Source organism: Bacillus rossius, chromosome 1 (genome assembly GCF_032445375.1).
Source record: "Bacillus rossius redtenbacheri isolate Brsri chromosome 1, Brsri_v3, whole genome shotgun sequence".
NCBI lineage: Eukaryota > Metazoa > Arthropoda > Insecta > Phasmatodea > Bacillidae > Bacillus > Bacillus rossius.
The window spans coordinates 199,151,396-199,167,403 of NC_086330.1; the positions used below are offsets into that span (position 1 = coordinate 199,151,396).

At 33.9% G+C, this 16,008-nt stretch overlaps 2 protein-coding genes across 8 annotated transcripts in view; both read right to left on the minus strand.

The window, feature by feature from the left end:
* Positions 1-16,008, minus strand: part of LOC134527226 (ecotropic viral integration site 5 ortholog) — a 950,124-nt gene that overhangs the window by 815,882 nt on the left and 118,234 nt on the right. The gene's annotated exons all lie outside the window — the stretch shown is intronic.
* The window catches only part of LOC134527222 (uncharacterized), a 45,020-nt gene that overhangs the window by 16,626 nt on the left and 12,386 nt on the right, over positions 1-16,008 (minus strand). The window contains exon 1 of the mRNA XM_063359710.1: positions 1-16,008. This exon is cut by the window's right edge and continues 12,386 nt beyond it. The gene's annotated coding sequence lies outside the window, so the exon portion shown is untranslated.

The following is a 16,008-nucleotide window of genomic DNA, read 5'->3' on the forward strand; positions in this document are numbered from 1 at the left end:
CTGATTCTGAAGACCGATTCAGATGGTATATATTCTGATCCCGATTCACTTAGCCTGTCTTTGTCTGAATCACACATATTATCGTTTACGAAACACAAACCTTACACTCATTCAACATATAACTTCATGTCTGTAACACAACTAACAAAAAATAAATGTCTAAACATATTGTTGTAAAGCATAGTGGTGTAAGTCAGACATACACCACTTTGGCTGAAAACAATAATACTAATCCATTGTCATGTAATATGTGTGCTGCCATCTGTGAGTTATTTTACAAAGCTATGACTTCCACCATTTTTCCACAAACCATTTTTAGGTTGTAGGGTGCATTCCTACATATAACTCAGAATAACAGAAAAAGTGACTTACACCACTTTGGCTTTAACCGGCTCATATATAACTTGCAGACTTACGTCATAGAGCTGAAAAAGTTTGTTGAAATATCTTATTCTATGGTTCAGACCTTAACAGAGGAAAGTTAAAATAATTATATTGATACTTTCATACTATTATTTCGAGAGGTGTTTTCCATAGTTTCTATAATTTGAACAAATACATTTTATTTATACATTTTATTTCATTTCATATTTTTCGATGTATTATTTAGTCTAACGGTGAGGTAGTGGTTAAAGCTGAAGCCACAGACGGCAAGATTATTTATCAAATAATTTAAAAGAAACAAAACTAGCAACACTTAATAAATAACTTCTGAACCTTCTGTGATGAAGTGTAAAACTGTGTAACTGTACTTTCATGATTGGTAAACTAGCAAAAACAATTATACACACGAGCACACTGCAAAATATCATCAACACTGTATGTGTTACTTTAATTACATTTAAATTAGTAGAAATGGTTATTAAAAACATGTGATACTACTTACACAATGTAGACTATAGATATAAGTGATTTTTAATGTTACATTTTAAAATTATGTGTACGCAATGGGTAAATTTACACCTACTTTGTTGGATGCAATTTAATAACAAAAGAGAGTTATTTACACATACAGGTGTGGATTATAATACACTCGATCACGTGAGGGTAGAAATACGCATACATCGGAGAAGATACAGCTGCCACCTATATTGGTGTAAAATTACATACTTATTTGTTACATTTTATACAAATGACTGTTGAAAGTACTTATATATTTTTTTTTTGTGAAAAGGCTTTCATTAGGCTGAACAGTGTTACGTGAAATCCGCCAAAGTTCTGTGAGCCAATAATCGTTTCAAAACGTAAAGGTTTTTAAACAGGACATGGGCTTAGCAAAACCAGTACAATTATTTCATACAATTCATTTGTAAGGAATACTTTATAATGACAATTATCTCAGTGTTTATAATTTGACAGTAAAAACCTATTAAGTACAATATTTCATTAAAAAAAATCCTGTGTTTGTACTCACTCTAGAACTGCTGCTGTTGTAGCCATCAGCACACATTTTTATAAATGTAACTTAATAGAATTAGTTTATTGGTTTAAAATTTGCCAATTCTAAAAGGTCTTTAGAAAAGTAGAATTTTGGTTTATTGTATCATGTGAAAATATATGTTGTCTGAAATATTAGTGTTGTATTTATTTTATTAACTCCTTAATTCGAAATTTTAGGAAAAATTAAAACATGGAAGGTAAAATTAAGGATAGAAAAAGGGGTGACATGTGTTTTAAAACAATCTTATATATCTATCTCAATAATCTGGAGACTATCGCTTTTTTTTTTTTGCTGCATAATATTGCCTAAATAAACGCATATTCCCTTACCTAACTTTTCGAATTTTCGAAATTTAACAGTTAGGGATGTGAAAAGAAGAAAAATTTTTACAGAACTCCCGAAAGTGAACGTGGTAATGGAGAAACGATTCAAAAGTTGTTAATTTTTTGCTAATATATCAATAAATATACCTCATTGGGACTGGACCTGTTTAGAAACAATAATTCTGACGACCACATTGATGCATTGGTTTCCACGAGCGTTAAAAAAAAACAAAAAAAACAATTATCATAGGTCGCTACTGGGATACCTGCCGCCGCGACACAGCTCGGTTATTTCCTTCCAGCCAGACCCACGCTCTCGGGGTGCCTAGCAGACAATGACGGAGGGGAAGGGACAAGCCAGGCGGCTCGCACCCCCACCACTGCAACATTCTTTAGTTGTGTCACTAGGGTAGACCACGCCCCCGACCCTACACCACGCCTCCCGGACTGCTCGAACACGTGGCATGGGGAGCTCTTCTCGCGGAGACCATACCTCCAAAGGACCCTTAAGAGGCCGTGTCACAAATTTGTGCTCCTATCTATATCAATGTTATTTTAAAAGGCAGTTTTTCTCAAAGTCTATAAGAGGTAGGGGCCGGAAATTTTGCCTACTGAAAGTATACAATACATTTAACATAACCGCTTTTTTTCAAATTTAGTTATCATATCATATATTATTTCTGTGATGAAAATAATGTTATCAACATTTTGATTTGTCCAGATAAATTGAAATTTTGCTTATATTTATAATTATTTAGCAAAAACTGAAAACGCCATTCAAATGTATTGCACATTACCTTCCGATCAGTGTCTTCATGATCATGATGGGTTTATAAACCTGGGTGTAATCAAGTCTTTAACTATTACATGACAACATTTATACTTAATAATTTGGAGATAGGCCTTTTCTATCCTCAGCCCCTGAGCTTTTACTACCTGGTCTGGCGACCGACCTGTCACCCTTCAAACTCCCCCCCCCCTCCCCATCACCATTCAACCGACCCGCCACCCTTCAACCGCCCCAGGGGTCTCCGACTGCACATCCCATAAAAAAAAAGCTGTTCGTTCATTTGTTTTTGTGTTCGAGCGAAGGTTTACTTCTCCACAAGTGCCACAGTCTTCACACATTTATGCTAAGGGAATATTCCGCTGATGTGACGCCATACGAATTTATTATTCGCGACCATACAACTTTTTTGTTTGTCATCGGGAAGAAATAAAATCATGGTGTTTTTTTATACAGGGAAAAACCGTCGTTTATAAAGCAAGAATGGGGTGTTTATTTCAACTAGAAGAAAGAAAAACAGAGGGGAAAGTTTGCAGAAATGGAGATGCAAGGAAAAATTTAAGTAAGTTTTTTATCATATTAACATTAATAGATAGTAAATTGTCAACATTAGCTACGAACATTAAAGATAGTCAAGAGATCGCCCAAAACTTGTACAAATTAAATTAAAAGCTATATCCATAATGTAACGTCGTGTGCAGAATGCCAGTGCTGAGAATAGTTTTACCCTCTAGGTTTATTATCATGAGAAATTACTTTACATATTCCCTTGCCCACAATAATCCAATGTTAAATTAGTTTAGACTCTTTTGGTGTTTTAATTGCAGTTTTATCATGTTATATTTGAAGATAATGAAAAGGCTAAGAAACAATGTTAGGAACAACAGGCAACAAAGAAAATATTTTATGTATACTGCCTCTTATTTTATTGTCACTGACACAATTCGGAGTGTCATCCTAGTGTGTGAGTTTTTGAAGTGAGATTTAATTTTGTTATTTCGTTGATGTAGCATTTATTTTGTTGAACATGCATAGCACCACCATACTGAATGATCAAATTGAAATTTTTATTTGGCCCAATGATGAAACCTAAATAACAGTATAAACAGTGATATGCGCGCAGATTGTATACTTTCCGATAATTCTGAAGCAGGGATTGTAATTGTAATTATTTGACATGGTGTAATTATTTTAATGGATGAATTCCGACATCTCATTTATTATATTTCTTTACATTGAAACAAAAAACACTACGTGGTGAATAGCTTCAAAATTTCTATGCTGCGATCACTATCACATCCACCTTGTTCCCCATAAAAAAATCATTTTGTCTTTTACTTTCAACATATATATCACAAACGTTTTGTTGTACATCGAAATGAATAGATATGATATGTGCCATACATTTTCCTATTTTTATTAACAAAATCCTAAAACTCAGGAAACTGTATCATTGACAGCAAAAAGTTCTAGTCGTGTAACAGTTTCAATGATTTTTGAAACGCGTCATCGTATCACAACTAAACGATATGATGAAATGTAAGATACAAAATTTATTTATTGTAAGAGTATGACTGGTATAGTGCTAAATTACATCCGACAGCTTCCAAAACGCTGATTGTCATGCTACGTCTGCATAAGCAATCGTGAAGACTATTTTGTTTGAAGGCTAATCGTGTGTTTTTAATAATATTGCAGTGGCATGGCGAATGAATTTGTCACATTCAGCAGAACAGTCAATTACGAAAATAAAATAAAATTTTTGTAAATACTGAGTTTAAATTATCGAGTAGTCAGTGTTTTCCATAATTAATGACTGTCTTTCTTTATGAAATGTAGTGGGAATCCTGAATAACACATATAGGGCAAAGGATGTTTGACAAAATAACCATATTAAAAAAATATATTTACAGTGTAAATTGCAAAATTCTATTGAAATAACCTGCATCCCAAATATATAAAATATCAAAGAATAAATTGGATATATTTTTTACAAGAATTATGTTAACAGCAGGTACTTAAACACTAAACAAGAAAATTATGTTACGTCAAGCATCAAGTTATAAGAAATTTCAAATTAAATTTTTAAAATGAATAATACGTAATCTGATGTGAATTATATTACACTCTATAAAAAGAAAATTAAAAAATAATTTTAATATAGAAACTTGGCTAATGGTTTTGCGACAACATAATTGCATGTATAAAACAGTTTTTTTTTACATTGATATGCCATCTGACGTGTGTGACTATCTGGAACAGTTAAAAATTACCCTTAGACCCTTGTTTCTAAGACATAGGTTCAGGTTTAGTTCAGAAGTCAACTCTTTATCGCAACAACCTGCCAGCATAAATGATAAAATTAATTAGTTTAAAAATCGGGCTTCAGATATTTTATATTTCACTAGCAATAACTACTTATGCTAGCAGTAATTATAACTGTTTTTTATATTACAGGCTTTAAAGTATATCGATGCCTAATTTACAGATTTATGTGCAGCAGAAAAGTTATATCTAAATGCATTGTTTTTTTTTTGAATAGTCATATCTGTTGTGAAATGAAAAATTGTTTTTCAGACTCCAAGAAAGGGACAGCACCGAGACTTGCTTCTCTGATTTTTCACGAAAGTCACCAGAAAAGTATCAGCAGTCAACTAGTTTTCCTGAAAAAACACCTGAAAAACAGAAAGCTCTAGCAGCATCGTGTTACACTAATAAGTGTCAGTCGGAACAGCAACAAGTTACCCCAGATGGTAGCAATGTGGATACTGAAGCGTCGTTTGAAGTGTCTGGAAGAAGGATAACTGACATTGATTATTTTTTTAACAGACTAAAAGTTTTGTGTAATCATGGACCACTAGGATGTGGCATACAAAACTTAGTTATCACAAATGAAGCAAGAAGAGGTCTCAATTCAATTTTCAGTGTGAAATGTAACATGTGCAACTTTCATCGGATTTTACACACGAAAAGTTTTGTTTATCAGTGTGCGAAACAAATATTGTACAATGTGCGCTTGAGCAGCAGCTATGGGTGTAGAAGTTAAAGAACACATCTGGAAGCAGATATTATATTGGAGGGTTTTAAAGCAAGTGTGGAAATGTATGGAGTGAAATATGGGACGCTTATTGCAGATGGTGACTGCAGTGTTTATAATAGCATTGTGACTGCAAGACCTTATGGAAATTTGTCTGTTAACAAAATAGAGTGTCGCAACCATATTTTAAGAAATTACTGTAACAAACTAAAAGACATCACAACAAACAGTTCTTTGAAAAATATATCTCTGAGAAAAGCACTGGGGTCAAATATTTTAAGAATGAGAGGTGCCGTGAAAGGAGCTGTACGTCATTGGCAGAATGAAAATGTCAGTGAATACGAAAAAATAGTAGGCCTGCGAAAAGACCTCACAAACGGACCCAAGCATGTATTTGGTGAACATTCCGAGTGCTCAGAATATTTTTGTAATGGAGCCAAGAATAATGAAATCAATTTTGTTCCGCTTTTAGAAAAAAGCGGAATTTTGCATACCATAGAAGATGTTGTAAGTCAATGCATACTGCGAAATGCACTAAGTCTCTTGAAAAATGTGGACAGCAATTCTGTTGAACAATTTAACTCGATTGTTGCAAAATTCATCGGCGGCAAACGTGTGAATTTTTGCCTGAAGAGAGCTTACTCTGCAAGAAATTACGCGGCAGTCGTATCTTACAACACAAATACTCCTATCTACAAACTTCACAAAACAATGTATGAAAGAAGCCCTGGAAAGTACGTGAAAAGACTTGAAAACAAAAGGAAAGCAGTATTGGAAATACCCCGAAATAATGCAAAGAAAAGAAAGACAATTAGGTTAAAAGTTATTTCTTCACAAGATAAGCATTACGGACCATGTGCGCAGAAGCCTGACTTGACAGTTGACGACTACGAAGAGGCAAAGTCAATGTTTCTAAAGAATCTACCTGCAACTGCAGAGCAACGAGTTGGAAAGAGGTACTCTACTACAAAGAGACAGCGGGCGATGGAAAGAAGTGCATCGGAAATTGCTTACAGCTTCTAATTTTGGATCAGTTTGCAGACGACTTCCTTATACACCATGCGACAAACTTGTTGTCAGTATGTTGTATGGAAATTTCGACACCGATGCCATGTTGTGGGGAAGAGAAAATGAAATGAACGCCATTCAAGAAGTTGAGAAAATACTTTCAGTCAAAATCAAACCATGTGGACTATTTGTAGACCCAGAACTTTCATATTTAGGTGCAACCCCGGATGGAACTGTTGACTCTGATGGCCTTGTTGAAGTTAAGTGTCCATCGTCAGCAAAAGAAATTTCTCCTGACGATGCTATACTATCTAGAAAATTCACATTCTGGAATGTAAAGGATAAAACACATGTTGATGTTATCAACAAGAAGCATGCTTATTACTATAAAGTTCAGGGTCAGCTTCATGTTACCAGGAAATTGTACTGTATTTTTTGTCTGTGGACTCCATTGGGCTCAAAAATAGAAAACATTTATCGTGACGATAATTTCTGGAATTGTCAGATGAAAGAAAAACTTACGTCTTTTTATATGGATTGTATGCTTCCTGAATTAGTAGACCCCAGGCATACCCGCTCGATGCCCATTAGGAACCCAATTTACATCCTTCAAGTATTAAAGAAAAAGAGGAGAAAACGAAAACTTCTTGCGCAGAAAAGCAGACCAAGAAATCTGTACGAAGGATGTTATGAATTAGGCTACGCCGCAGTTTGATTTCTTGTGGTGATACAAAATAAATTTTCTTGCTAGGGAATGTTCATTTTGAATTGAGCATTTTTAAATGTCAGTGTAAAATATGCTAATAATAATAATAAATAAGGGTTTATTACAGAAATTCAATTCTTGCAATTTTTTAAGATCGATATAACATTACCTAAACCTACAGACCTAACAAATTACTGGTAACTGAATGATAAAATTTTCTAACTCTGCTTGAACCCATAAACGTGCCTGGTTTAATACATTTTCCTGTCATTAAACTTTAGCGTAGATTTAACTTATATAGGTTTTAAAAAACTTTGTTCGAAAGGGGAATATGTATGGGTAAAAAAGGTAAACATAATTTTTGATGAAAAATAAATTTTTAAAATTGGTTTTTAAAGAACTTTGAGGAAAACATTTTTATCTAATTAGTTTCCAATCGAATCTGGAACATAAGATTCATACTTTGGCGTCTCAACTTCTTATACTTCAGAATTTAACTATCCAGTTATTGTTGTTGTAGGTTAGTTCCGAATATTCTTCACGTAAATTAAGCCCATTCCACATGATGCCAAATTTCTGCTATACCTTCAATTATACCCATGGGGATAAAAATAGGCATAAAAGTTTATCTAGCAGAAAAGAAGAAGAAATAATTGGTTACTCCATACACACGATACCCAGAATGCTAACAGAAAACAGCCAATGTATTTGCTGACAAATCAAGCTCATCAGACATGGTAATGTCCATTTAACCAATTACTGAAAATATATTAAAATTTCACGTGTGCAGACCTGCCAACATTCAAATTTAAAAAATCATGAGGTCCTCGATAAAAATTTTCAGGCCCATAAATACAGGTTAGATATAAAAAACAACAAATGAGAATCTTTAAATTTAAGTGACATACCTGTACATATGTTACATGGTCTCTGCTTCAAAATTTATTTCAACAAATTATAAGTTGCAGATTTAATTTAGTTGAACATAATTTAGCGCTGTCGTGTAGTGATCATGCAGGGCCGCAACTAAAAAAGATGTAAAATAACATTCTGCTCGTGTAACACTATTATCACTGTTCACAGCAAAATTAATTTTTTTTATTGGAAGCAGTACATTTCACATGTTAGTTGTGTTTTTTTGTAGCGACATGTTTCACAATGTCTCCTCTTCCACTATGCGAGATAGAAAAATCAGCACGGCACACGCTACAAAATGCAAAATTGCTTCCTTTACAGGACTTGAGTATTGATGGAAACTCGTTACTGTAAGCTTTGGTAAAACTTGTTTTGTAACTTTTAAAAACAAAATCTAGGGGCCCCGAAAAATCGTGAGGAAACACTATTTTGGCGTGAGGGCGTGAGATGGACCTTAAAATCTTGAGCCTCACACCAAAATCGTGAGAGTTGGCAGGTCTGCGTGTGTATTTAAAAAATAATGTAACCAGGTGAATGAATTTTGGTATTTAATCGTTTACGCTTCACTTGCAAAAAAATACAACAAATTTTGTGCATTATTTAAAAACATACAGAGCCATTTAAAAATTAACGAGGATGCATATTCCTTAGAAGGTTTCAAAATCTACTAATGTAAAATTAAAAGGATACAAGAAATGGTGTTTGCTTAAATGTAGTTTATTTATTATATATTCATAATTTTACATTTATAGGACAGCTCATCCAAATAATTCACAATATTAATTGTTCTATTTCTATGGTGTTAGTTCCAAATGGTTCCGATTCACATATTTTATGTGTACGTACATAGTGATTGGTTACTAACTTATTCTACTACTTTAAGAAATTGATACTAACAATTTTCTTTAACAAGTAAGACAAAGAAACACGCTCAGTTTAACGTAGTAAGTAGTTGATCGCATAGTAAACTTAAATCTAAAGTGAAGTAAAACCGTCGCTCATTTTCGTTTAGGTTAACAGGTGTGGGTTTCTATGAAGTGCTAAGTTTGTTCAGTAATAATATAGGCCTATGGATATTAATTTCCTATTAAACGTAGAATATTAATTATTTCTTAAAATCCTTTATGAAATAATTAAACCAAAGGACTGAGCTATGAATTTAATGTTATTATAACAATGAGATGAACAATTAAAATATAAGATAGTAGGTATTTGCTTTAAGTACATTTTTAAATCAGTAATATTTTGTCAAAAAAATAAATAAAATTATTTTTCAGTACCTAGGTTGAAAAATAGCGTGCTCTATCGACGCACAACCAATACTCTGGGAACTTTAGGAGGATATTATGTATTTTTAATAGAGAAATGCAAGTGTTCTTACGTATTTTAAAACTTGAGATTACTTCTTTCTATGACTATTTAAGTTTACCAAATAAATTCCAGAGTAGTTTCAATATCATAAAATTTCATTTGGCACACTTTTACGTTCCCTAATGTTTACAGTAAATATATACAGGTTTATGTTCTTACACGCGGGTCCATTATCTTGACAACATTGGCTCGTGGGTAAAGCAGAAAAAATATAACACGTTCTAGTACGGTTTTAGCTAATATTTTCGGTATGAAAATCTTTATTCCCAGTTCCAAACTCCTTGAAAGGTTGCTGAAATGCTACCCACACGGGAGTAGACGCGCTAACAGAAAACTTTATGGAAACTGCTAAGGGAATGAGCATCGTAAGGGCCTGGCTTTATTTTAACGTCATTGATCAAAATTATAATTATGGAACGCTTTGAAGAATTCACGAAGTATAAATACACTTATCCTCTCAAATTGTTTTTATTGGAATGCTACATGCTGAAACTTCGATAAGTGGTCGCAATCATCATAAATGTATATATACATTTGATATGTAAATATGTGTATGCATTTACACATATATACATATAAAATGTGTGTGCATATAAAACTAGATTTCTTATTGTTCATTTTTTTCACACGTATTGTACAACTGTGGAGTTGGTTGAAAACCAGTGATTTTAAACGAGGGACCTTACAGTACAATAAGTTCAAATTAAATTTAAATCTACCAAATTTAGACCAAAGTATCACTCACTCAAATTTACTACACCTCTAATTTACGTCATAAACAGTAGGAAATCATTCATGGCATATCTCATTTTTATGGTTCATGCTTTGCCCAAATTTATGTTTCATAAGGTATGTGGCAGTATTGTTTTGTTGTTTACTACATAATTGACACTCTACAGGTCCCATTTCTGTATGGTTCTAACTGCTACAACGACATATATAATATGTGGTTACGCTAGATAAATTGTAATTATTTCGTATTCAGAATTAAAGTAGTTCAATATTGCTGTATGCAAAGTTACTTGCTTACGCGATCCTCCAACATACACTGACTGAATTTCTTCATGGTTACTTACAGGCCTAGTTTTTCACTGTAACAATATGTAAAGCAATTTAGGTTGCGGACAATCCATTTATACAGAGAGCCAGTATGTTAAACATCAAAAAATTACAACTCGATCACAAAACATACCACTCAGTCACACTCTTCTTGATAGAGGTGCCTCACGACAGAGGTGTAAAATAGCATAGTTCGAGATTCTCAGCCTGTACCTAATTATTAAGTGCACATCAAACTCGGCACATAGACAGATTTACTTGGAAAAAATAAAATAATAATTCAGAATATAAATTACAAAACATTTCACAGTATTAACTTACGTGACATAGCGTTAGCCTAATAAACACTCTCTCCGAGCGACTGGCTCGGCTCGCTGGGCGCAGAGATGCACGACACAGTGCAAAGCACTCAAGGTCAAAATATCTAATGCGCATAATCTGTTTTGTAAAATGACTGGCAGAAGATAACAACAAAAATCATATACAGAATGAAGCACCCATTGAAATCCATTTTTTTAAAATATAAACATCAATGTTTATTTTCTTATGAATAAAGTACGATTTTTAGAAGTTGAATAATGCTCTTAAGTTAGATGAAGTCATTATAATATTTTCAGCGAGAGCATTTTGAAACATTAGGCAGCGCAAGGAGACACGATATATTTGTATGCAACTTCGTCATATTTTTTAAATACTATGTCACAATAAGTGAAAAAATTAATGGAAATACGAATGCAATCCTACGATATTATAAGGGTTATATCTTTATGAGAATATTTTAAGAAAAAAATATTAACTAAATATTTTTGACAAATACAATTTTTTTTTGTGAAGACGCATCGTTGTAGATGGAAAAGAAAGGTCCATTTACAGTTTAAAATTTTTCATTATAAAATTTTAAGTTTTCCGTACCATGAAACAACTAGGGTCGGCGTTACATTCTACATCAGCATACAGTATGTGCGTAAGATTCATCCTTATCGTCTTTCATCAGATACTACACATTCCTAAAATAATTTCATTTCTAGTGATGCATTTTAATTGCACGTTTCCTTTGAATAAGCACAGCAATTTAAAAAAGGAATGTTGCCTCAAATTTACATATATACGTATGAAAATAATTTAACGAACGATTGTTTCGTCAATAGGCCCTACACGTGTTATTATTACATTATAGTAAAGTTTCACAACAAATGCTGATAATCCTTCGACTGTTTGATATTAGTTATATAGAATACGTTATACGTAAAACATATAAAAACGACAGTGTTCATGAATATCGTAAATATAATAAACCTGATATACGACAACGGGCCGGTTTTATTAAAGCTTTAAAATTGTTATTATGAATATCGATGTTAAAGAAGGTAACATAAAAATATCAATTTTAAAATTTGAGATATTTGCTAAATGTTTTCATTGCAGGGTTTTAGGTGGTAAATGTTTTTTGTATAATTCCAAAGCAAAATTTAGGATTACAGTTAGCGTAGCATCGGTAGGCAACACGTAGTTCATAGTCAGCAGTCCGGAGTGGCCAGTCAAAATTACATAACATGACCAATGGAGTATTTGATTAAACCACATCATCGCGAAAGATTTTCTGATAGGTGAAAATATTTTGGCAGCTGGCGGTCTGTCAGTCCGAAATGAAGTTCGATGATATCCCACTGCTCGACTGGTGACTGCTGGACTGCTGTCTGTGGAACCATTTATCTCCGACTGCCGCCTGCCGCATGCCAGTTCACAAACTGCGGACTGCGCATTGTGAATAAGGTCCTAGACGCCGAAACGCCCGGCGTCGCCTCTTCGTAAGCAAAAGAAACTAAAAATTGAACATTTAATCCAAATGGTTTTATTCTGCGGGCTATAATGACAAAAATCTACTTAGGCATACAGTCCGACTGCCGGGCTCGGGCGCTTGATGAGAATGTAACGCGAGACGAGTGGAACGGTATATGCACAGACGATAACTTTTTTCCGCAATGCGTAACACGCCAGCCAGCGCAGAGAGAGGTTTAAGGCCGTTCAAGGGACTCCGACAAGTTGTTAAAGGCAATGTAATATAAACATTTGTCATATATATATATATATGCAACAAGTATGCATTTGGTATATGCAATAGTAACATTTCGGCACCAAAACTGCTGTAATTATAATTTTTATTACAAATTTTATATCGTAAATGATTTCATACAATTAGAGGTAATTTTCTTTTTTTTTAGTAATGGCTAAGGATAAATTGTTTTGAAATGTTTTCAATATCATCCTCAGAAATTTTCATTAGGTTAGAGCAAGGATATTTATTTCTACAATATTAAGAATTATTAACATTTTAACAGAACAAAAGTAGGGCTGTATTCTACAAACAAAATAAAATTAGTTTAGGGATATTATGCTTTCATACTTTCAGAGTCTATAGCCCAGACTGTTTACTTTATGCTGATATTTGGTTTATATATTTACGATGAAAAATACAAAAATGGGGTATGAATAACTGTAGACGCGTGTCGCTCCCGCGGGAGATACCGACTTCGTCTTTCTTTCCAGCGCGACCCTCGTCTCCGCGTGACCGTTCGCTGGCGCTCAAGGCGTCATTTTTTATAACTACGTCGAGGAGCTCTAACCAGCCTCGCCGCGTACGGCAAAGAAACATTTTCGCACGCATTTTGTGTTTCTGATTACTTTCGTAAGTGAATTTGTCATTCGTGTAACTTCCGTGCTTCATGCCGAAGTCTAAACCACCACCTAGCCGCTCTCGTAAAAAAAGCAAGAGGGCAAAGATCAAGCAGAAGTTTTGGATGGAGAAAAAAGCCAAGGCTGACGAAACTGAAACAGATTCAAAAATCCTGAGGTAAGTACATACTTATTTTCACGTGTACAGAATTAAATTAATATTTGATTCTATTAGATTTTATTTTATAGGAAACCCTCGCCACTTTTCACAACATAGATGTGATTTACTTTTTAGGGCGAATTTTGTGATATTGGCAATGGCATAGAACTCAGGATAGATATTTTATGTTCAATGCCCCGCAGGTTGATTAAATCTGGTATGCGGTATATTAATGCTTAATTACGCGTTTTGGTGATATATTAACTTACATAATACACATTCGCCTTTAACTGTACAGATGCAGCCGTATTCAATTCAAATAATTTAATTGTTTACAGGAAAAATGCAGAGCAGAATGAAACTTCTCAGCCGTATTCGTCAACAAGTGAAGCTCTCCTTATGACTATTCCTGGAACTCTTAACTGTAAGTATTCTCTTTATTGTATATGGTATACAAAGCAAATATGATGTGAAGGATTGATTATCAATATAATGTGTATTTATATACATTTTCTGTTTCTCATCTAAATAATTATCAGGAATAAATAAGAAGTTGTTCATATTTAGACTATGCTTCAAACTTTTGCTAAAGAGCGCGTGATTGTTATTGAATAGTTGCGCGCGTAATAAGGAAACCCACGCTACTCCAGACAGCTGATAGCGCTGCAGTGTTGCCAACGTATTTGCTTCTCAATCCTCTTGCTCCGCAGGCAGAAGTGCGACGTGTGCGCCAAGGCTAGGTTCGCCGTTGTCCCTATCAAAGGGGTTGCAATGTCACAGCTACATCTCTCGCAGGGCCGGTAGCAGCGGGACACAACAAACTAGCTCATTGAGAAACCGCAGCACTTGTAGAACTAGTAAATTATAGTTGTTTTCAGTTTAAAACTATGAGTATTGTAAGCTTGTTCTTAGTTTAAGTATGAGTTAATTTTTTTTAATTTAATGTTTGTGGATTTCGTGCTACGATTTAGAATGGTATTTAAAGAAGAAAAAATCGTTATACAGTAATGCAAACGGTTGTATGAGACATGAAACTTCCTAGTTCGTAGTTCCACTGTTACTGCAATTATGTACCTACGTCTAACGATGTTTACATATACATATATGACTCTGAAAAATTTTCTGTAGGTTACTCTTTGCTCAATAATTACACAAATCATAAAACGACGGAAAAAAAAAAGTTGTAATGAACATCTGCGAGCTAGTTTTTTGAATGTTGGCTTACTGAATTTATTCGCTGCGCCAAATTGATATTTTCTGTCACGAGGTAAAAAAATATATATGTATATATATATATATAATGTTTATGGTGCTAAGAGCTTGCCCCAGCAATGATAGTTATAGTCTAAGGACGTGACTTGCGTTACAAGCACAGCGCGTCCCCAGAAAGTCATGGCCTAAATTTTATCTCGTCGTATTTACAGATACTTGTAGTTAAAACAGCAACGAATATCACAAAAGAGGAGATTGTTTCGGTATTTCTTTCGTTGGAAGTTGAACCTAGAATTTTAGTATTCGCTAGCCTGTTCACATTTGAAGCACATGCATGTACGTAAATTCAGTACCTATGAACGTACATTACTTATCTATGCTATGTCAAATGCACGATGTAATACATATTATGAAAATTATAGTAACACGTAACGCACAAGAAAATAGAATAATAGTATTTTAAATAACATTTTTCCATCGGTGCTTATTCTTATCGTTATCTTATTACTATCGTTCACGGCACCTACTCTCTTCTCCAATGTGTTTCTTTGAAATATTTTAGTGTATTTTTCATTTGAACCAGGATATCATAAAACTTGCCTTTCTTACCAAACAATATTGTGTTGTCTCTGATTAAATCTGTGTCCGAAGAGTAGGTACTTCCGAATAGTGACCGCAGAGATCCTTTAGCCCTCGAGATCTCTGAAAAGGAGGTTGCTGCCATCTCTGATACGTTTCCAAATTCTCTGAAGATGCAGATGCATCCTTTTCGCATGCGCAAATAAACGGTGTGAAACTCGCTTCCTCTACTGCGCCTATGTGTTCTACAGCAACTAGTGTTCATCGCCATTTTTGTTTTGATCTGCGTTTTAACACACTAACAAGTGTAGTGATAGTAAAATATATTTTAATTTCGTAAACACCAATTAAATGTTTCTGCCTAAATATTATTAGTTTTGTATTTTAGTATGTGCAACATTTCAACATAAACGTATACACATAAAATTCATTATAGAAATATATATGTTCATGACTTATCAACTCTGACGATATTTTGCAAGATCAGTTGTCTTATTCAAATAATACAGTTTTATTATTCAAATAAATACAGACCACCTAATTTGTACCATAAACGACAAACTAAAATTGGCATGACACAATGAAAACGTTACAGTACACAACTTCAACGTATTTAATACACATTTCTGAATTTAAAATTAGTTGTGTTTTTTAACCGAACTCAGGATTGTCTAGTTACTTATCTATCTGTGGAATTTGTCACATCACATTACACTACAAGAGATTGTTTGCTATGG